This window comes from Pristis pectinata, chromosome 8, assembly GCF_009764475.1.
Source record: "Pristis pectinata isolate sPriPec2 chromosome 8, sPriPec2.1.pri, whole genome shotgun sequence".
Lineage (NCBI taxonomy): Eukaryota > Metazoa > Chordata > Chondrichthyes > Rhinopristiformes > Pristidae > Pristis > Pristis pectinata.
In genome coordinates this window covers 70,888,831-70,916,558 of record NC_067412.1, presented here as the reverse complement: position 1 = coordinate 70,916,558, position 27,728 = coordinate 70,888,831, and the positions used below count along the sequence as shown (strand labels likewise).

Genomic DNA, 27,728 nt, shown 5'->3' with positions numbered 1-27,728 from the left:
CATGGAAGCATGCATTTTAAAGGTTACATGATGCATAATCAATTACATCGCACTTAGAAACCACGTGCTATACAATTGAATTTCTAGGTTACTGTCCTTTTGCCTTGGTGAACTCTTGATTAACTGTAGTCCAAGCAGAAGGGGATGAAGATTTTCTTCTTTCACTATGACCTCTGACAGTGAGTAACAGGCATAAGCTAATGGAAACTGGCAACCTGATCTGTATGCAATTTGTGATTCACTGCTCCATGCATATACCTACTTTAAAAATGCCTGAACTCTTGCCAACATTTAGCAGCAGTTCTTCTCAATGCTGGGTGAAGTTCAAAGTGTTTGGAATACGTTTAAATGTGAGCATATCTAACTACTGAGGGAAAGTTTTTTTTTAAAATGTTAAGAAAAAGTCAGATACATGCAATCAGGCACTGAGGCTCTTGTTTTTCTTAAATAATTATATTCTTGTTTTATTTTCACAGAATTTGGGAGCCTCTTCATTGACAATATATTAGCAGCACAACTCTTTAATATAATAAAGTGAAGCATTTTATTTTAATAATTATTTCTATGCTTTTTTTTTACAATACAGATTAATTTGCACAACACTATCTTTATAAGACAGAACATTTTAATGCCTCAAGCTACAGGAGAAAAGCAATGCTCCAAAGAGCCAAGCATATATTTATAATTTAGTAACAAAAAATTAAAGTATTTACAGAATATCTTATGAAGAATTAGAATCTTCCTTGGCCCTACAGAACAATAATACATTTTCCAAATTTAATACATAGGAATCAGCACAGATTTTTGCATGTTTTGTTTTTGTTAAACACCCTGAGATAGTAGAGTTCTCCCAAAGGAGACAACTGTGTTGTGTTAAGATAAAATCAACGTGGACAGATCCTCAAATCACATGGTGCACAGTGCAAAGAGTGTCTGACAAGGTCACAGGTCAGCTATGTGAACGAGGGCCTGTCCCTTTGCCTTTCACTGCAGACACTTAAGATGCTTGTAAATGGATACGATGCTATGGTGAGGCTTGGGTGCTCCACTTCTAGGGATGGCCTGGGTTCCCTTGAGGTTTCAAAAAGGTAGAGATGAGCTTCAAAGGAAAGAGAATTAAGGGGGTTCCTGGAAAAAAAGAAAGTAAAATAAAATGTTTAATGAAATGAAGGATACCAATTGCATTGTAATAGCAAATGAATGTACAAAACAAGATACATCATTTCTAATTTTTCATTTCCCCCCCACTTAATGTTTTTATGTACTGTAAGTAACAACTCATTTTCACGATTTGAGGAGTCCATTTGGCCTATCAAGTCCATGCCAATTCTCAGAGCATTCCCATTAGTTCTCTCTCTCTCTCTCTCTCTCTCTCATCAACTTCCCCCAGTCTTCCTGTCCCCCACACAAGCAGGGGCTGATCAACATAGCTTTGTCTTCAGACAACTTCACATTAAAAAAGCCATGTTCTTCAAAATTAAAGATTTTTCATCTTTCAATATAGAAAATTAGAACTGAAGTTTTATTTTATGTTAATATCTTGTATGATAAAGGAAGACGTCTAGTCAGTAAAGCAACAGGGTAAAGGTTATAATTCTAAATTCAATGCATCACTTTGCTGGGAGCATATGTTGAGAATTTGAATGAAGAGGTCAGTAGGCCCCATGTGTTTTTCTATTCGTTTGAATTAAGGTGAGCCAAATGGCCTTTATTATCTATTTTTATTTTGTGACCTCAGGGTAGATTTTACAAATTGCACTTTTGTGTTTACCATTATGAATACAAGTGTGCACACTTTGCCCTGAGATTGCAAGTTAGAAATAAATAATGAAAGCCATCTTTTCTTTTTACTAATACTATCTCATCCATCAAGGAAACAAAACTATAGTTCCCCATTGAAAATTATTTCTTTTATTTCTGGTCTCCCCTTGCTGAGTTGCATTTCCTATCTTACAAAATATACACTGAACATTTATGCTCCATTTGAGCCTTATTTCTCCACCACAGTGTGTGTGGAAAATATCTTTAAGAACTGCTATGTAGTTGTGCAATACCCTCCTCACCATTGCATGTGGTAGCACCAGAATCTTTACAAGTTCATCCCAAGACCCAAATTAGGACTCCAACTTGCTTGAAAGGACTAAACCCACAAGCAAATATACAAGCCCAGAATTACTCAAATCTCAGGTGAAATTCCAAGAGTCTCCAGCTAGTGTTCTAGCTTCTGATCACTGAGTAAAGGAATTTCTCTTTCATGGCTTTAAATGCAAGCTTTCACACAGTGCCAACCACGTAGTTCCTCCTCTTGCACACTAGACTAACTGTCAAATATCTGGGGCTAGAAATTGTTCTGTACCTCAAAAGATACATTAAACCAACAATGTGCAATGGAACAATGTGTGGTTTATGTCTGGGCACCCAGCCACAGTACTCTATTGTGCACAAGGCAAAAAGGACTGAACAATACCAACCTTGCAAACTTTGTGCACACAGAGGCCGCCCCTCTGCTACTGTGGCATTAGTGTAAGAATTCAGAGGTGTTAGAAAGATGGTCATAGTGGAAGGAGATCACAGAGAAACTACAAGAATCCAGTTGGGTATGTGGTTGGGGGAGGGGGGGGCAGGGAAGATGTTCATACTTGGTTGGGGAGAGACAGAGGTCACAATAAAGTTGTTGGGATGGAGGGTCATGGATACAAATTAGCAGTGATGAGGAACAAAAGGAGACCTGCAGTGACCTGATGTGATTGGAGGAAGGAAATGATATCAATACCAGTGAGATAAGATCTTAAGAGTGGACTTGCCTGCAAGAGGGTTCATACACTGAACTCCATAGCTACAGACCAGGTAAATCAGCCCCTATTTAAGTTACCTGAAGCATGCCTAACATATTGCAAAAACCTGCTTCTGCACATCTGGCTTCTGCCGTTTGTGGGTCACATGTGCAAATGTAATTTTCAGTGAGAGAATTTCAATTGCCATTTGATGCCCCAACACATCTGGGAGCTTCTATGCTTAAACATATGCTCAGAGGATTCAAAAGTAACCTGCTATCACACAAGTACCCAATCAGATTAGCAACTAAATTTCTGATAAAAGTCTTTTTGGAAGTGCAAAGTTGTTCCATATACAAAGGAATATCTTGGGTTCTGTGTTTGCTTTCAGCTAACCCCCTGGCCATAAAACCATGCTGTACACTTCCAAGCAGCCACTATGTAACATGACCCTATCAACCTCAATGTTTGGAGTTCTGGGTGTGCCTACATGGAATAGCAATGCAACATTCCCCATCAACTTAGTCAGAAAGCTGCAAAGCATCTTTTTGACAAATGTAAATTTAAATTGATGATAAAAAGGACGTACATCCTTGGGTCCAATGATAGATACAGTAACTTGTACTGTTGAAATCTGGGGGAAAAAAAAAGGACAAAGCAAGGGAAGGACAGAAGGTTTAAGGTTTTGATTATAACATCCTTTTGACAATAAAGGTTAAGGCAGATTTTGATCTTCACAAGGCAGTACACTTCCTACCCTTGCATAGAATCTGCCTGGTTTTATCCCATTAATCTCAACTGAGGAGTTTGATGAAGAATCATCTCTACCAAGTTACTGCCTAATCAGGAAAATGGAAACCTAGCACAATGTGCCTGTAGTACTAACAGGTGAAAAATAGACTTTCATATTAAAATATAAATATGAGTATGTTCAAGGATAGATACCCCATTGCCTTTTAGACTGATCTACATGTAGGCAAGGGATGCCTCACTGAATAGTCTCAACAATTGGCAATATACAAACTTAGTTATTCTGAAAGTTGTCAGCACTTTCTGAAGCAGAACAGTTAACAAATGAAAGAAAAAGAGCTGCTAACAGCTTAGGATTGACTCAAAGTATGTCACCAAATCTTCCATTAAGTAAAATCAGTTTTTGATCTGGCAAATAGTCAGATTCTTGACTCTCATTCAAACAGACGTGTTGAAGATTCAGGCCTGCCTGTGCTGATCCTGACTGTTAAACTTAGCAAGTTGAACCAAACTCTCAGTCTACTTGCCAGGTAAAAGTGCTGTCTATAAAAATTAAAGTTGTCTAGCAATCTGGATCAGGCCTCCCTCCTACAAGTCAAAGATCAGCAATCAACTTGGGAATCAGCCGACAGTAATGATTATGCCAGGAGAAAAAGGGGAAAAAAAGAAAGAATCTGTATGATAACTAGTTTTACAGTAGGATATCAAAATAGGTGGGCAAACAAGTCCTTAAAACATTGACATCTAAACTGATGAATCTAGGGCAGCTTGCTGTAATTTGGTATCTTGTCAGGCAATTAGTTCAATCAAGTGGTTTAGAACCCTCAGACTTGTTTATGTTCCCTACAATATCTTAATTCAATAACTGTTTAAAAGATGAGAAACTAAATCCAATTTTTAATTTTGTTGGTGATTAAGTAATCTGGAAAATATCTGCAAAGTTTATTTTCAATAGTGTTCTGTAGCTGATATTTTTTTTTATACAGTACTTTGTATGAAAGTAGCATTTATCCTGCAGAATTATTCCATTGTCCCACATTACAGCCTACATTATAAACTATTAGGAACTCAAAATGTTATCTGTATTCTTAGTTAGGTTTACAAAGTGAAAGAACAATGATCTAATGCTTGCATAAGTGGAGAGACTTTCATGACTCTACCCAGATTTGATTTGTTCTTCAGTTTTTCCCCCCCACTTGAAGTGGTAATTACAGTTTCCTCTGCTTTCTGCTTCAATGTTCATCAGGACTAAAAAAAGTTCACACTGGATGATTTACCTCAAGATTTGTCAAATGGATGTAATATAATTTTTTCCAAGTTCTTTGCTATTTTTACAACGGTTGGAACACATCTGAGGAATGCATCAATGATCAAAATTCTTTTAAAGGGGCCAATTCGTTTGTTAATTATGCCAAATTGGCAGCTGGCAGTTGATCGATCTTTGATTTGGACAATTTGTTTAGGTCTGGACACATTGTGATAGTTGGCATTGATACCCTTGAGTTTGATCACTGTCCAAGCCACATGAGATGGCCATCCTTGTGTGTGGATAGCAACGCTGATAGCAACTATTAACCGACAATCAGCAATCAAGTCCATATTCCTGTCTGCTAAAAAGCACTACTTACCTTTCCATCAGCAGCTGCCAATTTCTCCTATTCATTTTAATGGGACTTCTGTACTTGCACGAGATCTAATCCTGTGCAGGCACAGTGGGCAGATTTCCCAGCATTAGAGCAGGTGTCCCACAGCAGGCTGGGAAATCTGCCCACCGAGTGGAAGGCTGCACTTCAGCCTACACTTGGGAATAGCCCAGTTACAGGCTTATCTGCCAGCAGATCTGGTCTGTTCTGGGCAGAAGATTTGCTGCATTGAAAGTGAAATCAGCTTTTGAAGGAGGGGAACTGAATACTGAAGATATCAAAATACTGGCAGCGATAAAATTTAGGGAAAAAACTGTTCAAAGCTATACACAAAGCTAATATTTTTGGTTCTAATATTGAAGCTGCTTGCCTCTAGAGTGTTCAGTAGAAATAGCCTGTTGTTTTCAAATTTTATAATAATCAGGTACAAGTGAACCATTATAAAACTGAAATGTCTTTCAAGTAACCCGAGTTTGTTATTATTAGCTATTGAGAATTATGTGCAGAGATCATTGTTTTTTTTTAAAAATATGTGTTTAAAGACAGCAACCCACCCACCAATCTTGACCACATTGTCACAAAGTAAGCAAGTCACACAGTGCCATGTCTTTGGAATATTAGTGAGTGACAGTACAAGTAGTTGCATGTCAAATGTAAAACTTTAAACCATGCATTGCAAGTACAACAATGGATCAACTAATACACATTAAAGAATCAATGTCTTATGAAGTGGGTACTAAAAGAGTACAAAATCCAGCAAGATTAAGGTTTTTTCATTACAATTTCATAGAGTATACAGGAGTAGTTTCTTTCAATAAAACTTTATGCAAGTTTGTCTTGAATATATTTGGGTTTCTGAGTCTACAGTTAGGATTTGAACAAACTTTAAGGACAAAAACAGAAGCAGAAATAATCCTTTTGAGCCCACTCTACCATTCAACAAGTTTATGGCTGATCCTACACCTCAAGTTCACCTTAGTATCTGATTTTTAAGTCCTCCATTTCCCTTCATGTCCAAGTAACCATTGATCTCAGCCTCAAATATTCTCAATGACTAGACATCCACAATGCCCCAAGTTGAGGATATCCTATAATTAACAATCATTTAAGAAATAAGGATATAGTCCTAAATGTAGGTAAAATAGGATTAATGTAGATGGGCAAAAAAGGACAGTGGGCTGAAACACTCATCTCCATTCCAATATTTATCAACCTTTCATGAGAATCCTGCCTCTCATTTGGAGGCAACACCACAGGTGATGGTTACCCTCTACTTTTCATCCAAGTGCCTATTCTTCACAGGCAAGCACAGAAAATAAATGTCAGTAGGTTGCTTAACAAGCTTAAATTGTAACCCTGCCTAAATTTGTTCCATTTACTGCATAAAAATCAAGAACAAGAAACTTTTCTTTCCCTCTTTCCTTACCTCAGAGATGTTTAAGGTAAAGGTAATAGCAGTGCCCTATTTGTTGCTTCATAGGGTAACAGCTAAATCAGCACAACAATCTGTTCGGATTGTCAGGATGGCCAAAAAGAATTAGATAAGAGGATGCTATGAAAACAAAGTGCAGCCAATGAAAAATGACTTGAAGCAACTGGGCTCTACAGAGTTGGATGTGTTTGTGTGAGAGAGAGGGGTACGAATGGCTTTCACAGGCTCCTATTACACAGGACAGTTCAGCCTTTTCAAAATGCCTTCAGAGAAGAGAAAGAATGATGGACAGCACAGCTGTTTGGGAATCATTCTGTTAACAAGTTGCCAGAGCTGGCGACGTGTTGTTTGAAGCATATCCCTCCTAGCCACAGATCTGGAAACATTTATTTTCCATAAGTGTGGAAAGTATGTCATTCTGATTTGTGTTTGATTCAGTATTATCCCATGAATAGATACTGAGAGCCTTGGCAGCTTAGTAAAAAGTCACACTAGTTTAAGTTTCTCCATTTTTTTTGGATATACAAATAAAAATGAACAAACTTTGTGATGGATTAATGAGAAATAATTCTTCACTACAGCAAACCAAGCTGGAATAATGCCAATTCAGAGTTGGGCCTGCTGTTGATCTAATAATGGGCAATTACCTATCACACAGCAAGTGTTGGGCAGGCTCTAAATTTGAAATGGGTTTAGCCTTGTCAGGGAAGTGTTATATCTCGGTGCCAAAATGACTATCTGAAAAACTAGAGCATCTCACTTGGACTGCTCCCAAAGTCTAGGCTCTTCGACATTCAGGTTTTATTTTTATGCGCACTTAACAATCATTTACTGAAGTCCATCTATGTATGTGAGCTATTGTCCTTATCAGTTTTAATTGCATGCACATGTATAGATACATGTTCCAGTGATCTTACTTCCACAATTCCATAAAATTTACACCACCAATGCCTTTTTACATGTTCTTTTAGTGTATAGCAAATTCACAGAATACCCCTAAAAATTAATGTAAATAATCTAAATGAATGGAATTTGAAGTTGTACATCTTAATATAGTTCATGACAGAAATAGACATTAAACAATTTGTCAAAGTATATTTGAAGAATATTGAAATATTAAGGCTTTAAAAAAATAAAAAGGCCTAATTCTGGTAAACTATTTTTTTTAAAAAAAAGCTTGTTCAAGTGGATGTGAGCAATCATGCTGATCTTCCTGGCAATATTTCTGACTCAGTCAGTCAGTCATTCATCTTGCTGCTGCTTGTAGGTTCCAAACAGATTCTTTTTTGCCTACAACAGATGTTGGCACTTTAACATAATTTAGCATGTGAAGGACTGCAAATGGGTTTTATTCAATACACATTCAAGAAAATCAGGGGGGAATAGAACTGCAGATGCTAGAAACAAGTTTAAAAAAAGTTAATGCTGGAAACCCTCAGGTCAGGCAGGACCTGTGGAAAGGGAAACAGCATTTCAGGTCTGAGACACATCTTTCCCCTCCTTCCCCCCCCCCCACCCCCGCCCGATTGCTGACTGATCTGCTGAATGTTTCCAGCATTTTCTGTATAAATTCTTGGTTTTTTTTGTTAATGAAAAATACTTGGAATCATTGGTTGTTTTACTATTTTCCTTATAAACAATTTAAGCACTACTCCAGTTGTGTGCCATTTATTACAAAATCTCCTTTGATTTTTCCTGAAAATTGAATTCCTAAATTTAATTAATATATCATTAAACATTGAGTTTTAAAGTTTAAACATATATACATTGAAATAAAATATACATTGAAACACTTCACTGCTCTACTGGCGAGACAGCAAGGCAAATTATTATTTTGGCCTCAATGCAATTGATGTCAAACATTAATGCATGCAGTGAATACAGGCAAGAGAATGGCTGAGAGCAACAGTAGGGTATAGGAGAGGCTGAAGGTTTCACGAGTGGCTGGACTGAGTGGACTTTCCTCTTCCTGTCCATACAGGCAAGCACTTTGTGAGCTCAGCAGCTCCCTTCTCCCCATCACTGTCAAATGTCCACATGTCTGGAAAACTCAGGCAGCACAAACTTTATCTCCCAACTCTACTGTAGGAGCTCCAATTTATGTTCATTACTGAAGACCTTGCCTGCCTTTTATCTCCTTCACAAATGGCACTCAACTACCCAGTGCTGCAAATACACTTGTCATTGATCAGGCATTTGATGCCCCCACCCAATCAAAGTTCCTCCATTTGTAGCAGAGTGGGGGTGGTAGGGATAATAGTTTAATGTTAAGACCCTTGATTCTCAGCAGACTGAACCAAAAATACAAATTGCCTTGCTAAAAGAGTATCAGCTAAATCTTTCAGCCCTCAAATCTAAATCCAACAGCATATGATTACTATCAATTTAGAGGGGATTAACTGCAGAAAGCTCCCAGAGTCTAAAAGGTATTGGCTGCATATCAGAAAATCTTTCAATTCAAAAACCACAAAGTTTACTGGGAAGTCAGAATGTTGGAAGCTGTGATGGAGCTGAAAGAATCCATTAAACATTCAAAATATCTGAACAGTTAGGCAGTAATGGACTAAATTAAAAACTTTGGCTGAGCTATACCTCCATTCCAGGTGGTATTCTCAGCATTTGTGCTATTTCCTTTCTGGACATCTCCCAATTGCCATATTGGGAGGTTTGGTGACTAGCCAAGCCAACAGTGCAGGGCAACACCAAAGAAAGGAAATAAGGAGGTGCTAGATGAAGTAGTAATGATTAGATGGTGTCAAGCATGTATTTTAATTACCTTGTGTTTTGGGGGAGGTATACTTTTGAGCACCTGGGGAAGGATAAAATAAAAAGAACCCTTGAGCCTGGTGAGAGAGAAAAAAAAAATCACTGAACAATTATCTGTAAAATTTTCAGACTTCATGGACTGGATTTAATTTCCTGCCATGCTGATGGCTTGGCAGGGGGCTGGGAGAAGGGGGCATGGATCTGGAACACACAGGAAACCAAATGCAGTATGTCTGTCAATATTTAAGTCAGCCAGTTGCAGTTTCATATCATTTCTGGCGACCCTAACCAACCAACAAGTGTGGGGATCAAAGACTCCAAGCATGAAGATTGATGCAATTATAGTTGCTGTGGAGAAAAAAAGCACTAATGGAATGGAGTCAAGATGAGTGATGCTGTGCCCTGCTTCAGTGATGCTTCTTTGGATGCAATGCTGGGGACTAAAAGGGCTCACATAGAGGTGTCTTTGAGAACCTGCTTTAATGTCTCCTGTCCTTTGAGCTTTGATTTAGCAGCTATCCTGGAATGTTTCAATCAGAAGGAGTCTTATTTCATTGCACATTGAGTTTCATATGATGATCTGCAATGGGACAGGGAGGGATAATTTGAAATGATAGTTTTCACTAGAAGAGATCACAGGGCAGTCAGAAGTCCAGCAACAATGGAAGCCAAGCTTGAACAACTTGGGTCTGTAGGAAACCAAGTAGTATGAATTTATTGCATTAAAAGTTACTGCCTCTAAGTGTCTGAGCAATAAACTTGCATTTGAGCCTGACCATGAGGAATCATGTAACTTTTTTTTTTAAATTATAAGGAAAATCTTTACAAATCTTTCTTGCCAAAGGAAGGAAGACACCCATTAGTGAACAAAGATGGTGTCATTGGTGTTTGCCAGAAGGCCAGCAGCAGGAGTGCAGAGAAAATAAAATGATCTAAAAATAAAAAGGTGGGTCAGAAACTCCCACATCGCAACCAATGCACAATTTTTGTAACCTATCCTGAAGTTTCAAGTACCATTTGAATTTACCTACAGAATGTGAACTGATATTATGCAATGATACACAATTATTACAGGATTGTGATATTAATGCTTTTCCTTGCCTGGAGATTTGTCCCATCTCACTGATAGAGATTGAATTGTGTGCCAGCTTTTGGCTTTTGCTTCACAAATACTTCAACCCACAGTGGTGCTATACAATTTCAGGATGTCCATTTACGAAGGTACAATCAAATCCAGTATGATAAAGATGTCTACTTTCAGAATTGAGGAAACTACTACTGTGGCTCAATCTTCATCTTTATAAAAGGCAGCTAACAAAAGGCATTCTGCTGAAAACTTCAGGCTATAGAGCTGATGGTGTTGATTGAAAGTGGCCTCACCTGACAATAACAGCCTCAATATGAGGTTTGTAGCCTTACTTGTTCAAAACAGAGAATGAAAGTGTATATAAATATGGATAATTTTATTTCTTTCTTCTGAAGATACAAATACTATTACAGCTACACAAATTACTATATAAATACAGCTACACAAGCATCAGGAATTCATTAAGAAGGAGAAACAAAGACAAAATATCAATGAAGAAGGTGAGTAAGAATTGGAAGAGTGGAATATTAAGAGTGGTTCACACAAGAAAGTAACAATATACTAGGTGGTTCATGTGAAGACACTGGTGTGGCTTTGATGAGCCAAAATGGATTAGTTCCATGCTGTAATATCTTGCAGTACATCTCTGTAACTTCATTACTTTCCCTTGCCTAATTGCTTTTTCCATAATATTTCATATTTAAGTGCTTATGGCTTTTTCCACTTTACAAAAGGAGGCAAGAGCAAATGGTGTAAATGTGAGCCTTGATTTACTACTTTTGGTAATGACATGTCAGATCTGGATTCCTGTGAAAGGAAATGCGAGTTGTTTGCAGATTCACCTTTTCACTGTGCACACAAGAGAAAACTGACAACTGTAGAAGTTATCTTGTGTAAAAATAGAGAAAAATGATAAAAGCATACCTCACCTCCGACAGGAGTAATAAAGAGTTTCTTTTTTGTTGATGCATGGAAAAGGCGGCAATGTAATTTATTCAGTGCTTAAAGTTTATGGAAATCCTTTATTTATGACAACTTCTAAGTTTATATAAAGTAGTGCTGAAAAACTTCACCACATTCTCATCTTTTGATGTTCAAGGAAATTCAAGCAGAAAATACTACAGATTTCCTGTGGGCTTTGTACCTATTATTAGTATCCCATTAGAATGTTGAATATGCATACATTAGGGGTTGTTTCAAGTATTCTGGTTGTTTACTTCCAAAGCAATATGATGTTCATATCCTCCTCTTTTTCTGCATCAGTTTACCATTCCATGTAAATATTTACCAATATGGCATTTGAAAAATCATTTTGCAAATAGTACCTTTCCCCGGAAAGGAGATGTGGTGTTTCTATTGTGTTTTTCTTGCAATGCTACATGTTAGATCAGATTTTAGTGAGGTTTTAGTGAACCAAGTGGGTTTGCATGATTGGCTCATTCCTTCCAGAACTGGAGTTGGGATCACAATGCACCCCACCCAATCCGTGGGCTCAGACTTTCAAAAGAAAAATAACATTGAAGTTAAAGAATGATATTGCAGGAGAAAAGGAGACAAAAAAATCAGCAAGAGCAAAATTCTGGATAGAGTCATAAGGGTTATTTTATATTAAAATTATATTAAACCCAAATAATAGAACTACAATTCTCACTATTCTTTGAAGTCACTGAATATTAATGGAATTTGATTTATTTGACATGGCATTAATTTTTAATATTTTAAAATTAAATTTGAATCACTTATTCAAAAAGAGATCCCCGTGTCCCTACATTAATTCTAACAAGATGCCACTCTGGGGAATATTAGTGATAAATCTGGTTACCACCAAGTAGTCCATTACCTCCAACTTCTTTGGATTAGAATGTTTAAGCTCAGTATCATTGAAATCACTATGTACACTTGGCAAACAATAGTCCATGCAACTTTAAGATAACCAAGTTAGGCACCATATGCTCAATACTCTGAAAACTAAAGGACTAACTGTTGTCTTTCATTGAAATCTTAGCATATTGGCTACTTTGCTTTAACAGTCTGATAACATCTGTAATGTTAACTTAATGGATTAGATCTGGTAGTATTTGTATCTTTTCAGAAGAAAGGAATCAAATTAACATTTACAGAAATATCTAAGTAGCTAGAATATTTCCCAATCTTTAAAACATATATATATCCTGCATAGGGAATATATTGTTCTAGGTCAAAAAGCTTTGATTTCCTATCTGTTTAAAGCCAAGTCCAGAAATGTTTAGATTAAACTAAATACAACTGGCAGAGACCAGGTCAGGTGGCATTAACATGACACTTATAGTCACTGTGCCAGCCAACCTGTGCAGCTATGCAAGTTAATCTTAGGGGTCAATTCTCAAAAACATTCTCCTGTGCATTGAGGCACAGCCAAATAAAACACTCAAATTTAGAATTCAATCCTTACTTCTCTGAATTAGCAGAACTCAGGCAGGATAGCCATGAAAGCAAAAAGGTTAAAGATAGAAATGAAATGAATTATTAGGATCCTGGGATTTCCAATTTTTTTAAAAAACCAGAAAGTTGTTTAGATCATCAAATCCTCCACTTCATCCAAGTGGAAAATAAACTGCTAGTATTCACTATTCATTGTCACCATTCTTCATGTGTGATTGAGTATACAAGGGCCACTTCCTGAATGATTACACATCCAAGGTGAAGTCAATGGCCTGAGAGGAAAAAATATATAGAATTACTGAACACGAGCAGTACCCAAGTTGAATTAGATGAAATGGCTGGTCTCTAATTCAGTTGAAACCAGCCAATCTTTAAGCTCAACACCATTTACTTGCCTTTTGCCCATTTTCCCCAGGTCCCCCTGAATTCTTTAATTCAGCACTATATTGGTAAATCTTTAGTCACCAAAAGGAATGAGGGAATAGACATCAGGCAGGAAAGTGGAACTAAAGTACAGGATTAGTCAATGCCTTACTGAAAATGTCATGTTGTCATTGTACAAAATATTGGTTAGACCACAGAGGATATTGTGTACAGCTCTGGTTGCCATACTATAGGAAGGATGTTGTGGGAATAAAGAGTGCAGACGATATTTGCCAGGATGTTGCCCGAAATAGAGGACAATAGTTATAAAGGAAAGACTGGATAGGCTATGTTTATTCTCACTGGAACACAAGAGTGAGGGGGTGATTTTATTTACATTTACAAGATTATGAAGGGCATAGATAGGACAAATAGTATAGTTTTCCCAGAGCAGACCAGGAGAGTTTAGAACTAGAAGACAAAAGGTTTAAAGTGAGAGGGGAGAAGTGGGAGGAGATCAGAGGACAAAAGACAATCTGTCAAATTTTTCTCCCCCACACAAAAGGGGAGTGAATATTTGGAATGAGGTGCCAGAGGTGGTAATGGAGGCAGATAATCATAACAATGTTTAAGCAGCATTTGGACAGGTATTTGGATAGGAAGGATTATAGGGATAGGGACCTAATGTGAGCAAATACAATTAACCTAGATAGGTTTCACAGTCAGCATGGATAAGGTGGTCTGCAAGGGCCCATTTCTGTGCTGTACTTTTTTTTAAAATGGATTATACAAAAAGGCACAGAAAGCTGTTTTCTGCATCTTTTCCTTGCATTTCTGCACTTTTACCTCAATTTTATAAGCCTCTACAAGGTCACCCCTCAGCCTCTAACATTCCAGTGAGAATAAACCCACCCTATCCAGTCTCTCCTTATAATGACAGCCCTTCAATCCAGGCAACATTCTTATGAATCTCCTTTGCATTCTTTCTAATGCCACCATATCCTACCTGAAGAGTGGCAACCAGAATTGTACACAATACTCCAAGTGCAGTCCAACTAATTTGTACAGCTGTAACATGATAGCTCAATTATGCTCAGTGCTTCGCTCAATGAAAACAAGCATGCCAAATGCCTTCTTCACTACCCTATCCACCTGTATTGCCATATTCATGGAGCAATGAAGTTACATTTAAGGCTCTCTGCACATCACCACTGAGGTCCCTGCCATTTACTGTGCATGTCCTGTTAATAATTGACTTCCCAAAATGTATTTCACACTTGTCAGGATTAAAATTAGGACGAAAATATAGGCTGATGTCTCAGTCTAATACTAAGGTAGTTCTAGACTGATGCAGGTGCTGCCTATGAATGAGGCATTAAATCAAGGACCTGCCTGCTTTGACAGGTTATAGATCCCATGGCACTACTTTAAAGAAAAACATGGGAATTATCTTTGTTGTTCTGGCCAATGTTTATGCCTCAACCAACACTCAGAAATAATGATTTTCTCATTATCACACTGTTGTGCACAAATTGGTTTTCTTGTTTCCTACTTTACAACAGTATTCAATGCCTGCAAAGCACTTTGGAATGTTCCAAGTTATGAAAGGCACTAAATAATTTCAAGTCTCTGTACCTTTCAATTAACAGAAGGAAACCCACTAAGCCTACTTACTTGGGTGGGGGGGGGGGGGGGGGGGGGGGTGGAAGATGTGAAGAAAAAAAAACACACTAATTTAAATTTTTCAACAAAATGAAGTGAAGTGAAGTGAACTTTCCTCAGTCAGGGCTAAAGGTTTAGAATAGCATCAGCCTTTTGAGATTAATCAGGGAAAGGAATGCGAGACATTGCAGTTAAATCTATAGTAGCTTTAATGCATGACAGGCCATGCTAACTCTCAACTAGTGACAAACTTTTCATATTGGAAAGTGGATTCACTGAATCAAGGATTTAGCTGCCCTCATTTATCTTTCAAATATTAGATCAATTATAAGTATTCCAGAGATTGGGACAATATTTTCAAAGTTATGGTTGAAAGAAAGACAATATAAAATGGAGTATAGAACATTTTATTCATTTTTCCCCTCTAGTTATTCTATGCAATACAGTGCAGTGCACTCAATGGGGCAGCAACTGTTGACATTTTATGCAACATTTTAGACAGTTACTATTAATCTCCAGTAATAGGCAACACAACTCCCATACAATGCATTCTATTTAATATGTATAGCATTTGTATTTTATCATTTCAGCCCTATTGTGTGTAATTGCAAACATTTGTAGACCTGCATTTCATACTCTTTCCTCACCAACCAGCCCCCCCACCCCCATCACAAGTGACAGATATGGGACTTCACTGTGCAAAGGATCACTCATACCTCAAGACAGTTATTGCACTGCAACCATACAAAAGGCAGTGTGGTCACTAAAAGTAATAATCCAAGATACAGAGGATTAACATAATGACCATTTGCCAAGTCTTGCAAAAATGAATTGATCAATTAATAAATCAATAAATGAGGCTTATATAAAATTGTGCCTTCACATTTGTTACACCATCTTCCCTTACCAGGCTCAGAAGGGCATGGGTCCTTTGTGAGAGAGCCGGGGTCTCAGCCTCCTGTATTTCTTCAATGGAAGATGTCTTTGATTGGGCCTTCTGCCTGCTTTTTGTACATAAGTCCTGATGCTGCTCTCATCCAGTGCTGATCCTTCTGACAGGATGGCAACTGGCCCTGGGAATGGAATAAGCAAGATTAGTCATGGTTGAGAGTGAAGATACACCAAATTGAAAGTGTGCAACATTGGAATAAATTCATGGAAACTGTAACAGCCAGAATATGTTTGGGATAATGACCAGCTAGTGAAGGTCACAGTGAGGTTACAATGCTGTTCAAGTAAACATGCAGCAAAAGCAAATGAATCTTAGCAACAATTGAAATTGATTATTAACCATTTTTGGCAACAATATTGCATTTGGTAGAAATTTATTTTTTTTTTTAATTATTTTTTGCAAACTACAACCTCCCAAAACCACAGGCTTTTTAAAACCAGAGTCAGGCTACATTTGAGTAATAATTCTTCACACAAAAACAAGTAGTGAACAGTGACTGGAAATCTGCACTTCCACTGATGCCAGCAGCCTCCAGCCAAATCATTTACATTTCACATCAGAAGGTTTGTCTCATTACTGCTGGGAGTAAGATGAATGTTCAGTTATAATGAATTGTGTTTTGTTGAAATGAGATTTTTCTAAAAACTATTTTATGAATTTTAAGGCACAAAGTTTGTTTTCCATGTAAAATATTTGGCTCCTCTAACTATACAATAGCAGTAATCTTATTAGGTGTTAATTTCCCAGCTGACATTAAATATTTATTTTCCATCGAGTACTGTTCTTTGCAACAGCTGTCTGGCTGCTCCCTATTAAACATTAATATTCATGCTAAGATACAAAACTTTGCCGTTTGCCTTCTATTTTTATATAAACAATATCTAAAAATTAATATTCCTCAGTCAGGAGTGATCATTCCCCCAATTTCAGGTTGACACCTGCCCAGGTAAGACTTTCAGTGTGCTTGCTTCAGCCTACTCTCCATATTAAAAAAAAATCACCTCACATTAAATTTGATGTCATGCCTACCTCTGTCACATTTAATACACTTGAGATCAAAGTTTGAGTTTTACTTTTAAGTGTACAGAATAGTAAAAATCTGTACCCGGGCACCTGCTGTATCTGTTACAAGTTCCTATATTAGCTTTACATGGGCTTGTTATTCTGAACTTGTCACTTGTACTGATAATGAAGAATTTAGCCCTTAGCCAGGTTGTAGTTAGACTTTGGGATAAGTCTACCCTAAACACTTGAGCAGCAGTCACCAATTGCATGCCCTGATGCAGCTTGCTGGTTGGTATCCAGCCATTTCTGATAGACTCCAACACAGCTGGTCCAAAAGCATGCCCCTGGTCCGGCCAGAGTTCTCCTGTCAATCAACTCTGGTGACCATTTTGCTGTCAATGACAATGATCTGGTACATGAAAACTGAATTCAACTATCCCCCACTCACACCAATTTCTGGCTGATTTACCCTTTATGAAGAAATAACTAGTTTCAGTTGTATTCTATTTCCTCTTCTCTTTAAAATGATTTGGCTTTCTAAGCAAGTGGACTTTGTTTGTATGAGTCCACATTTGCTATGTGCCTCATCTTGCTTTCAACTCAATATTGTCAATCAACACACCAGAAATAAAACTATTAAAGTGTTTAATCACTTTTTTGAGCAACATCTATCAGTTTCACCAGTTTCCTGGTTCTATACATACACCCATCACTTTCAGTTCAGGTTGTCACTGGGGATGGGGGTGAGGGAAGAGGAGATCCAACACTAGTTTCAGTTGGGTGCCTTTACACCAAGAAGTCATCGACATCCAATATGGCAATTGATGCACCTCAAGGGAAAATGCTTAAGAGTTCATGATACAAAATGTGGGTCCCAAAGCTGATAATGTTTAAAACTATATCCATCCACTAATTAATTCCTGCACTGAAAAGTCCTACATCTAATTGCTGTTAACACTTCCCTTGTAAATTTAAATTCCACAAGCCTTTTTTCCTTCATACCATTTCATGAGGAGCAAATTGAACACAACCACATTTGTTAGTTAGTATTTGGAAAAGGAAGAATTAGTCATTACATCATTTGGAAGCCTACCATTTATTGGTGCATTAAAAAGGGATAAGGTCAGCAAAAGTTAGTGGGCTACAGTTACTGTTTATTGCAATTCAGTGGGAAACCCATGAATAGCTGCTCAGCGTCACACATGTTCCAATGTCTGACATTTGCATATCCTTGCCTTAAATAGATAGAGGCTATCAATCTGAGGAGTTTCTACTCACATCTCATGAAGTATTGACAGTGGAGAAATTTCAATTGTCTTCTCACCCATCTTGGTCAAGTGACTATTTGAAAGTTTATTTACCTTGCAATACCTTTGTCAACCTAGTCAATCATACCTAAAAATCTCAGATTTGCCAAACAAACTTGTCAACAGCAAATTGGTTTATTGCCTTTAAATTCATGTCTTTAAGTGATCACAATTTTACTTTAAAATACAAATTCTAAGCCTACAAATTGCATAACATTTGTGTGCTTGGCATTGCCATTTCCATGAAAATTGGAACTTTCATTCCAGTTTCTTATGCATTGCACATCTGGAGGGCACTTTGAAAGTTTAAGCAGGCAAAAGAACTCATACAGTCTGCAGCAGTCCAACATCTCAGTATCTGCTACTTTACTTCTTACACGTTTGGATGACTAGTCCTAACTTTAAATCTTACGTTTCAGTTTTCTTTTCAGTTATCCATTGAGCTCTTCAATGCTACTAACATTTTCCCTTGGAAATGTTTAATTTGTATTTGAAGCTTTCCCAATATCAATTCATTGATCTGTTTACTACCTCTTATGCCCTTGTAATTGAGGCCAGATCACTTCTCAACTGAACATTGCTCCAATACCCTTTGACTTTTCATTGTCCTTCTTTTAATATTGAGCCTAACCACATTGTGGTTCTGTTAACCAAAATAGCCGCAAGTAAAAACATAAGTCTCTTCAAGTGTTGCCCAGACTCGAAATCTATAGCTACGAAAAACCAGCCTCCCCTCCATATACTGTCTATATTCTTCAATGCCTTGGCAAAGCAGCCAACGTAATCAAAGATCACTCCCACCCCAGACATTCTCTCTTCTCCCACTTCCCATCAGGGAAAAGATACAAAAGCCTGAAAGCACATACCACCAGGCTCAAGAACAGTCTTTATCCCACAGTTACAAGACAATTGAAAGGTCCTCTTGTACAATAAGATGGACTCTTGACCTCAACCTAACTCATAATGGCCTTGTACCTTATTGTCTGCCTGCACTACAACACAATATTCTGCAGTGTATTATTTCCCTTGTACTACCATAATGTATTGATGTGATGAAATGATAGGTTGCATGCAATGAAGTTTCCCATTGTACCTTGATACATGTGACAAGAATAAACCAATTTACCAAGCCAAAAGATTGAATATGCTGGGGTTGTTACTTTGGAATAGTGGAGATTGAGGGCCAACAATTAGTGTATAAAATGATGAGGGCCAGAGTTAGAATAAAGAGGAAAGACAATGCCTTTAGCAGATGGGTCAGAAATCAAGGGAGAAAAGATTCAAAATTAAAGGTGGAGGGATCAGAGGGAACACAAGGAAAACAATATTACCTAGAGGACAATAGGGGTCTAGAAATTCAGTGCTTGAAAGAGTGGTAGAGACAGGCACCCTCAGAATGCCCATAAAAATCCTAGATACATCCTCAAAGAGCTGTGGATTAAGTGCTGGAAAGCGGGATTGGGCTGTGTAGTTCTTTCTTGACCAGAATGGGGCAAATGGTCTCTGTTTTGAAAATCTATGATACTATGACTATCCCCATGTCTCAAACCACCCAACATGATCCCCTAGACAACTACATTCAGAGTATGGTGTAGAACTTCCTTACAGGCTCAGGTGCTGTGGGAAAAGGTGTTCAATTCCTTAGAAGAGATCCTGTCCTTTTCTAGGCTGGCAGAAAATAACTACACTTAATTCATGTTATGGCCATTCTTAATCCATCAGTGGCACATCATTTTTAAAAAACCTGAAAATAGAGTGAACTACTTCTGCAGGGGAAATGCTGTGAACATGTGCATAATTCTTGGAGGACTGCAGCTACATGTCCGCATAAGAATGAGATTATAAATTAATAATTATTTATAGCTAGTTCAGTTTTATTCATTTCACTAATTGTAAGTCAGAATATTCATCAATAAAACATCATAGGACATCTGTTTAGTTGCTACCTGACAGAAATCACTTCTGAAAGAGCAGTGGCAACAGGTGCACTTTTCCTTTCTCAAGAAAGGAAACATTTTCCATGTTTGGCTCATTCTACTGGCAAGCAAGTCTTATCGATTGGCCCCCCAAGTATCTATTGATATTTGAGGGCCAATCGATACCATCCTTATAAAAGAAGCTGCAACACCCCTCTCCCCTACCACATCATCTCCCTGACAGATCCCTGTGGTCAGTGCAGCTTAATATAACCATTTCTCCAGTCTTAAAGTAGTGAGCCCAGTTGTGGAAGGAAGAGCTGACTGATCATTTGGTAATCAAATTCCATGAGGGGGATAAACATCTGTATTTGTCTGGTATCTCAAAGAAAAGCATACTGTGAAATTAAACAAACCTGCATTGCATTCAGCTCACGTAGATATTAAGGATTTTTTTGGAACACCTTACTCCATACAAACAGGCAACAGCCCTCCCATTCCTTCTGACCATTCACTATCAGATTCTGTACTTCTTGGAGATTTAGCCAGTATGTGGCTTCCCCATTCAGAATGACACTGTACATTTAAAATTGATTGGATTCAAACTGCAAAATGTAGAAAAGCAATTTAACCTCAAGCACTTGCAGAAACAAGCCTATTAGGGACTTAAGACTGTCCTAGAGCTTTAACTACCTACATCCCTTTCTATTTTATCCTACACTTTGAGAACGTGAGCAAGATGTTTTATGTTCTAAATAACCATTACAGCACAGTAAAGTCAGCATTACTCCTTGATGTATATCAGGATCTAATCATTCATCAGAGCCTGGCTGATATTTTAGCTAACAGTCTGAGAAGAAACACTTGTTCTTTTCCTACCAGATGCAAGTAAAAGAGGATCCAAGGCTAGACAAACAGGCAAACTTACTCTACTTCCCTTGAAATGCCAGGGAGGGCCAGCTACAGTGTTCTAGACTCCACCAAGTTTAAGCCACAGCTGTTCCAGGTTCCACACCTTCTCAAACACAAGGACTTTTCAAAACCCAAATGCCAGTGACCATTCCTTTGGCCTGGCCTGTTGCCTCCAGCTACCATGTCCCATCCATGTTCAGCAGACCAGCAGTGGGAATTAAGAATCAAAGACATCACACTACAAGTTCAGCCCCAGCACTGTTCACCAAGTCCTTCTCCAGGATACAACTCATTGCTTTTAACTCACTCCCTCCTGTCACACTATTTCAGTGCACTCAACTTTTTCACCACCACCAGTGTGTTCACATAACTTGAGAAGTTGATATAGAATCTAACTTTTCAAGGAGTTTTCTTGAGAACTTTGGTTTTGTTATGCTACAGCACATTTTATCTGCACTTTTGGAACCCAGTTATCCAAAATACAATTTTCACTGCATTGATTAAATGTTCTTAAACAATAGAATCCAATGGTAGATTCCAACTCATTTAACCCCATATATTTTTGCAGGCTATTTCATTTCAAGGGCCATAATTACTAAAAACTAATCCCATCCTTAAATAACCCCCATAAACACAACCAGAAATTGGAAAGGTCACTTTTCACTTCCTGGTCCCATTCTGGCAACAACTGTGAAGCTGGTAGCATTTGTTAACTTAGCAACATCCAGCAAGACGACCTGAAGATTTTAAACTACATGGCTCAGTTACTCCCTGTATAACATATTAAGCCATTGGGACGTGCTACTACCCTACTTTAATTTCCATATACAGTGCTTCTGACATTCAAACTTCAATCAATAAATCCTAGCGTGTTTGATTTGGCTGGTACCAGCATGATAAGGCCTGTTAAAAATGTAATCGCAAAGACTACATCTTTTGTAGTTAACCTATTATCATTGCCCGTACAAACTGCATGCACTCCTTGTTTAAAAAATGTTAAACAATGTTACAACTGGAAGGATGCATCAGGTATTCAATGATGTCATCTACACTTCTGACTTAAGTGTAGCACAAATTAAACTATTAATAAAGTTATATTAGTAGTTTATTATGTGGAAAAATAAATCTAGATCAGCCAAGCAGGAACTATTTAACTTCCCTAGATGCACAAATCTACTTATAGTTCCCACAGAATTAATCATTTTGGGATTCTTGACATTCAGGTGTTCCTCAGCTGATTGTATAGTTTATGGGTTCATGGCATTTGGTGCCTTTACTACAGCAGTTGAGTTATATCAACCAAGGTGGGTACCAGCAGCAGTAATATTTACAGGTTCAATCAGTTCCACATTACCAAATTGTCAATCACAAAGACACAGGCAAGTGTAGTTATGGCTGGAACTTGGCAAAATGCAAGTTAAAACCAAGTAGCATCCCTAGATGTGACCCTCAACCCTTTGGATATCCAGAAGCCTCAAACATATTCAAATGAGGGTTTTTCTCCCAATTAAGATCCTGAGGCAAATCTAACCATCTTATGTTTGGAACATCTTTTCTGACACTAAAATCTGCTGGAACAGCAGTGGAGGGTTCCAAAGACAAGTACAGATCTCCCCAGTAGTGCTAGGAGGAAAGGGAATGCACTTTTGGATCCAGTTAAGGGAAGCTTAGCCTTGTAGAATTAAGCATTGCTTTCTACACCTTTTAAAAAAAGCCCTTGAATTTCACCCTGTAACTTTGCTGAGTACAGGTGGGTGGGGAAGCTGGATGGTGACTATTAAGAAGGGTGCAGCCATTTAAATACACTGGGTTTCCAAGGAAGTTTCATAGCAGGTGATCTTAATATTTCACACATCACTTTGAATCTCCAGGAACGTATGCCTGCCCCATCATAGTAACATTTCTGTACTGATCATTTATCAGCTCAATTCATCTAATCTCCATGCCTTACCTGGTATTCTTTCACTCTTACCTTGTAGCTTTCAAAACCATGGCTCTCCCTTACCCCAAAAAAGAGATCAATAATTGGGAAACTCATTTCCTTTTATATAATTAAATCAAAGAATAAAGCAAAACAGAAACGAGAAACTTTAATTGAAGCAGATCAATTGTAATCATAAATTGTAAAAGTTGTAGCTTGTACAAGGGTTTCAGCAATGAAATTAGCAATCCAAAATGATGAGAGCACACAAATCAAGAAGGTTTCAGGGTTTAATCCAAGTTTATGCTGGTCTCCTACAAATTGGAAGCTGTTGATATAACTGGCTTTGGTACCCCTGATCGAGATACAAGACAGCAGATTACACTGGGATTCCAATTGCTCTTCGGTGACTCCTGCTGGTGTAGATTTTATTTATGCAAGCAATTGGGCTCTGAATAGTGCTACAAATGACCTGTTCAATATGTCAGTTTGGGCTGGCATATTAATAGCCACTTGTGTGAGTTAAAGGAGAAGGATTGCCAGCATGCACAGAGTGAGCAATGGAGGGGAAGAGGAGAAAAATGGGGACAAAAAAAATTGATGTTTCAAGAGTTATTGCACAATCCTTCAAGAAGCCGCAGGTGCATTCAACAATGGACTGGTGAGTGCAGCAAAGTCTTAATGGTCTAAGATGAGTCCTCCACACATATCACTCCTCATAAACCATAGATGTTGCACAAGTGAGCAGATATTTCAACTCTATCAAATCCTATCCAGTTGTCTTGGCTTTTGATTTTAACTTGTATTACAAGAATTTATATCAACTTACACAATGAAAGCAAGTAGCATTATTTGATATTACTTAAGTTTACAGCAATAGAATGTGAAGAATTAACCTGTTCTCAAATTATTAAGGATGGAACATAGGAGGATAACGAGAGTGAAAGCAGAATACTAAGTACTTAGCAGATTGGGTACCATATGTGGAAAGAGATACAGATTTAATGTTTCATGTTAATGAACCATCAATCTAAAACATTAACCATGTTTTACTCTCCATAAATGCAGCCCAACCTCGTATATTTCCAGAATTCCCCATTTTTATTTCAGATTTCCAAAATCTGAAAGTTTTTTGGGTTCGGAGTGGATTTGTGATCCAATCACTCATAACAAGCATGGGTACCACCCGTGTCTGAACTAATCTGATTTGGGGTGCTTTTGATCTATAGTAATGTTCTGAATTGGCCATATTTGGCTTTAGACTCTACTCTGATCCTCATGGGTAACTGTGAAGGAAAGTATTCCTTAAAGCTCAGAAATCAGAATCCAAACTGTCCAATCTGATCCATCCCAAGAATGAAATATTACCTCTATACACTTAACATTCAGCAAGAGCACCAAAACTCTTCCAATGCCAACCATAACAAGAGACTTATTTTAGTTTGGGCAGGATTTTGTGGCCTGGGCGCGCCATCTGAAATCACCACCCACAGTCTCCCCACACCCACGCTTACCTGGACTACACGCAGAGAGTCTTTCTTACTGACTTCAAGCATCCAAGTCTCCAGCAGTGTGGCCCGAATAGTGACAGGGCCTCCAATAGTGCACAGAGACCACACTGTCAGACCCTGATACCAGCCGTACAAGCTCTCATTGCTTTCGAGAAGTGTTTAATAGTATTTAGTGTCTCTGACATTTAGATACATTAAAAACTTTTACAAATTGAAAATATTATCAAAAGGACACAGATAATTTAAAGCATTAAACCAAACAATTAAAGAAAACAATTTACTTTCCCCTTTATAACCATAGTTTTACAATCCACATTGAGCTCCACAACATTTTAGATTCTGTGACAGGTTCTGAGGGTCAATTCTCCAACCGCTAATCTCAGAAGCTGTCCATGGTCCAGCAATGCAGTGTATTGACAACTTCCTTTACTTGCAGACCCTGGACTTACCACCATTTAAACGGGAAAGTGCTGTGATTTCATTTGGAGCCGTTGGCATTTATCAATGCCTATGCCAATGAAAATAATTCAACTGGCAGCCCAGCTGTGAAAGGCTGGAATAACCACAGAAGCTGGTGAACTGAGAGTGTAGGTTGAGGCTGGGTTTGGTATTGATACTCTCTGAAAGGCAGTCTAGCACTCATTGAGCCACACAGAACCATTGAAACTTCAGCACCGAAGACATTTGTGTCATTATGTTAGTACTGTTGTTATTAGGAGCTGTCTACTCTTAAGCCATTTCCTTTTATTATAATACCCTAATGAATAAATGTACAGATTCACATTTTGTTTTTGCCTTGTTACAACTCCAATGTAAGAATTGCTTTTGTGTATTAGGCATTTTTCAAAATTCTAATATTATATTTGAAGCAAGAGTAAAATGTTGACATATCACCCAGAAGCAATCTCATGTAGTGCTCCATTCCACGGCCAGGGAATGTCAGGGTCTACTGAACGGAACCAAAAAAAATAAGCAAGTTTTTTTTTTTGCCTTCACAGAGTAAACACAGCTTTAAAAAATAGGCTTAACATAGAAAATAAAGCAATGACAAAGGAGAATATTATAATATGGCATCAGTTGGAATTGGTTTAAATAATATTTTCTTATTTATGAAGTTATTGAAAACAAAAATCACATTTTTAAATTAAATTGAACAATCACTGTTCTCCCATGAGGCAGCTCCCACAGCCTGATGCAGATAAACAGCTCAATGAAGTCTACGATTTAAGTATCATTCAATCAACCAACATGATGTACAATCATTTTATAATCTTTGAAGTATTAATGTAACCCAATAACAGGAATCTGCACAAGGTACATACAGAACATCATTTCTATATTCTGCCATGCAGTTATAAGGAAAGCTTTGGATTTGCACGCAGAGTTTCTGTGCATCAAAGACAATGTTGATTTAAAAGTTATACGTTATTGGTCGAATCCCGTTATATCTTATTTCTATTTTCATTAGCTGGACTAAATGTTTTAAATCGTCTTCCACTCATAATCACTAACAGGTGTTTCTCCAATAAATTGCCCTTATCGACAGTGTCCCTGATCAACTTTACTTCAGCTTCTTCCGGGAGAGATTTAATACGGAAAAGTTCAAAAAACGACTTACCTCCAGATACAAGGGTCAGAGAGACAAAGAGGACCAAGAGGACGAGTGTGTGGAACTTGACGTTCATATTCTTTCCTCTGTGTCTTCAGTATGAACTTGCAGTTGCTATAGTGTGATCAGTCGCTGCGAGAGGAGGCGTGTGTGTGCTTCAGTACTTGCTGAATGGCTGTTCAGTTCTCAGTAGCTGGGAGTCTTTGTGGGAAGCTCTGTCTTAAATGGATAAGAGCTCAGCTGATCATGTGGCTCACGTCTCATACCTCAGCACTCCGTAGGTCGTGCGGGAGGGGCTAGCTTCTCTGCTCCACCCCAAACTGTGAGCCGTGCAATTGTAAAACCGCCGGCCTGTCCTCTATGACAATCCAAAGGTTATTGTAACGAAACAGTCAAACAAACACTTTGTGGGTTGGGATACTGCCAAGTTTGAGGTGGAAGTCATTAACCCCCGTAGTGCCGGATTTCCTGCATGTTTGGTGGGGAAGTCATTAACCTGCGTGCTGTTTGGTTTCCTGCGCAGCTGCTTTCCACCAAATTTAATCTTGGAATTTTCATTTTCCTTGGGAGTTTTTCTAGATACTTCCCGGTGAAAATTGATGTGACATCGTGCTGCCTTTATCTGCTAAGATGAAAGGCCACCTTCCGAAAAATAAGTTATCAAAAATGTTGTGAACACTGGATATTTCAAACAGGAGCAGAAATACTGTAAATACAGCATTTCGCCACACTCCAAAATAAAGAAAAGAACAAGGAAATAGGTGAATGGTTACTGGCGGTTTTCTATCCCGCTCCCTGATTTAATAAAGCTCGGGATTGGAAAACATTGATCTGTCCATTCGCGTTACAAATCTGCTGTGTTTTCAGTAACGCAGAGGTTACAGGTCCTTACATAACATTTAGAATTGGGGTAATTTTAGGAATGAGACCGAGGTAGCAGTATATCTATGAGACTATTAAGAAGCCAATCGGTTTTAGGAGGGCACTTTTTTTCTAGGCATCGCTAAGCTACATATTGTACATCAGTCCAATACCTTATCAATGAAGTAAAAGAGAACGCGCAAGTGTCATCGGAAAGCATATAGACGTTGAGAAGAAATCTTAGTCTTTTTTTTAAACCCTGAATTTATCTTGGAAAATCCATGTAGACACCTTTTTTACTCTAGCCCGATTTAAGTATTAAATACTTTGAATATATCGAAGTAATATTCGTTTAACGTTTAGAAGGGTTTGCCTTGCTTTCAAATAAGCTGTGCCACATGTTATAGTGAACGGGAACAATCTAAGCAAGGTTATAGAACATTCAATTAATGAAGTCCTGCTGTTCAAACATTGATATAAAATCAATTTCAGTATGGTGCTGTACCTTACTTAAGTTTCCTATCACACTTCGTGTTCCACAAAGTCGGAAAATGTTTGCAAACAGAATACATTAAATACATCTCTACTTTCCACTTGTAAACACCAGTGCGCCACTGATTTAGCAATTATAAACGTTAAATAGAAATAAACTGGAGAATGAAATACTGCATTGAAGAGAACAGGTAAATGCATGATAGGTGTGAACCTGGAATCGTCGGTCATTTACGAAGAATTCCATTTAACTTGTAAATTTGGTTCAGCAAAAGAATGTCACTGTGACAGGAATCTGCTGCTAAGAATATTCATTTGACAGCACTGAATCCATTGGAAATGTT

The 27,728-nt window shown here is 38.0% G+C and overlaps 1 long non-coding RNA gene across 1 annotated transcript; it reads right to left on the bottom strand.

Annotated features, from left to right (window-relative positions):
- Positions 1–457: 457 nt before the first annotated feature.
- LOC127573633 (uncharacterized) lies at positions 458–26,251 on the bottom strand. Its single transcript, XR_007956791.1, has 3 exons — positions 26,041–26,251; positions 15,806–15,971; positions 458–1,128 (listed from the first exon to the last, which is right to left on the bottom strand). It is a non-coding gene; the product is annotated as an uncharacterized LOC127573633 (long non-coding RNA).
- Positions 26,252–27,728: the final 1,477 nt, after the last annotated feature.